We start from the raw sequence: 2,737 nt of genomic DNA, 5'->3' as shown, positions 1-2,737 counted from the left end.
AAGAAGATAAACACAATTAATTTGAGAGATTTTGCTTCTCTCTTAATCGCTTACCTCCCCATCGGGTTTGCCTGAGGGATAAGTACATGAGCGAATGAAAGTACAGGGTTCTCAGAGTTGAGTGAAGTGTATTTGTGTTGGAGTAGTGGGTTGGAAACTCTTCAAGGGTTGAGAGTATGAGTTGAGAGAGGGCGTACAAGGGTATCCAATTTTGGATACAATGTTGGGTTTGGTTATAAATCCAAGCATTGTAAGTGTTGTATTTCTAATTTTTCATAGTGAAAAGTTTCATTACCCCCGTGGATGTAGGCAAAGCCAAACCAAATATGTTGTTGTGTCTGTGTTTTTTTTGTAATCATTTATTTTGTTGTCTTTCACGTGGATCCTACACAAGTACTAGTCACGTGAGCCCCACACAGGCACTATTCACACGTGCACTATTTATAGAACTATTCACATACATTATTCACAAATACCTATTTTGTACTTTTTTTCTCTGTCGATCTTTTACACAGGGGAAAAGAGTGAACCATCTATCGGTATTTTTCCCGACAGGAGGAACAGAGAGATGTCATTCACAAACTTAATTCCACCAACGTCGCTAACTTCCAATGGCTAACATTAATAGATCGAGGAAGAAAACAACTAGGTATCCTCCGATCCCGTTCATCAATCCAGTAAGCCAATTCCTAATTTCCTTGAGACAGAAAAATTAAGAATACACTCATTCTTACGTAGAATATTAATCAAATTAAATGCATATGATCAACTCACATACGTACGTACATGTTGGGTATATCAGTGGTGTATTTGAACCCAAATCCCCTTACTGGGTATAGCTTTGTGAACCACGAATAGAAGATAATAACCAGGAGGTGCCAGGAAAGCTGAATTTGGAGCCATCACGGCCACTGCATAGGACGATCTGGTCACAGCTATCACATGCCTGGTATTTAGAATCAACAGCCTCTGGTTCATGGAGAAGGAATGTGTGGTGAAAGATGGATATATCATGGTAACCTTTATTTTCTGCGTATTCACCACCTTAGCATTGGGTACCGAGAACCGCACAGTAAATCGTTCCCCATACCTTAGCTTAGCATAGGATGCCGGGGAATTGATGGTAGGCCGTAATCCCGAATGCTGTGCATCCAAATAAGGGGGGAGAATGCCTCCAAGCTTAGCTCTGTGGGATAAAGAACGCCGGTGAATTTGTAGTACTGATGGGGATTGCTTCCTCCCACCAAAACTCGACCATCGCGGAGTAGAATTGCGGTCGAATGGTACATTCGTGGAATAGTAGACGGGTTTAGTACTTGGAAGCGAGACGACTTCACATGATCGGGAAGGTACAGCACAGGGTGTAAAACTGGGTCTCTCCCCATTTCCCAACCGGCAGTGCCTCTTGCGGCACCGTTGATGATCAAGATTTGGCCATCGGGTAGTAAGGTCATGTCTCCCATCACTCTGGCCAGGGGCATCGTCTCCATCGACCACACGGGTTTGGGGTCGGTGATTCGGATCCTTCCACACGTATTAAGTGCTCCGATGAACTTGCCAGAATTGGCCTGTTGGATTGACCCTCGTGGAGCTCCCCCACAGATGAGGACCTCGGCTACCGGTGATAAGTTATTGTTGTTAATCTTGAGAGGGAGCAGAACCGAAGAGCCCGTGCTTGGGTAGTTACGAGGATTGCCATCCGGCATTTCCGGGTAGGTCTTCACCACGGAATCTCTCGCGTAGTCGAACAAGATTGCTCTGTTGTTGGCGAAGATGAACAAATTGCCATCCACGTTGAGGTAAACATAAGGGTAGAGATTGTCTTCGTATCGGTCTGTTGTCTGCGATAGAAAGGTTAAGGGGAAGACCTTATTAGTGGAGGCAGTAGACTTGGGGTAGTACTCATAATTGAATTGCTGGCGACCCCCGATGACGATAATCCGTCCATCCGGCAGTATATTATTAGTGGCATACCAGCGTCTGGCACTCAGTCCATTCCGAAGCTCTTTCCAGTCACAAGTCCTGCATGGTTGAAAAATTCTGACGACACGTTCGCCGTCATTGAACCCTCCTGTCTGGATGAGATTGCCATCGGCAGAGACGGCGCCGGAAGAGCACCAGGTGTCGGTCTGGATCGTGAGGGGTCGTATGGAATTAGTAAGTACGTTATACTCAGCAGAGTGAGCGGTGCAGTCATGCTTGAGGGTCTGGTCATTGGCATCATTCCTGCATGTACCCTTGGGCAAGGACAGATTGGAGCGCCCGAAGTCAGTGCGGTCGAAGATAACAACACGATCGTCGTTGAGCAGCTGCATGTGCATTGCTGAAATCCCAATGCTTCGAAGGAGGAGGTTCCATTTCCCTAGTGGAGCTGCTGCCGATGCCAATGGCAGCAGTGATGATGAATTGATGATGATCAGAATATTGATCATCAGAAAGGAGAAGGAACACATCATGTGCGCCGCCGGACCAGGACTAGGAGAGAAAGCCATGCATGCAACCAGTTCAAGGGAGCTGGGTTAGGTTATTGCAGACTTGCAGTTGCATGCATGGGTGGCGGGCGGGACTTTCTTTTATACTATACACTGTCTGTCTGTCCGTCCGTCCGTCCCAGGGGACAAGGGGCAAGCCGGCAAGGGGTGGGGTAGTAGGTCAGTCATCAGCATCGGTGGGTGGGAGTTTGAGATGAGACCTTAGAGTAAACAGACGTGTAAGTTTCGACCCAAATAAATAATTC

General features: G+C 46.7%; 1 pseudogene; it reads right to left on the bottom strand.

The window, feature by feature from the left end:
* Window positions 1–243: 243 nt before the first annotated feature.
* LOC149011355 (aldehyde oxidase GLOX pseudogene) lies at window positions 244–2,527 on the bottom strand (annotated as a pseudogene).
* Between the last annotated feature and the right edge of the window lie 210 nt (window positions 2,528–2,737).

The sequence above is a fragment of the Hakea prostrata genome, chromosome 7 (assembly GCF_041222555.1).
Source record: "Hakea prostrata isolate BN-2017 chromosome 7, UWA_Hpros_2, whole genome shotgun sequence".
Lineage (NCBI taxonomy): Eukaryota > Viridiplantae > Streptophyta > Magnoliopsida > Proteales > Proteaceae > Hakea > Hakea prostrata.
This window is presented reverse-complemented; position numbering and strand designations above follow the sequence as displayed.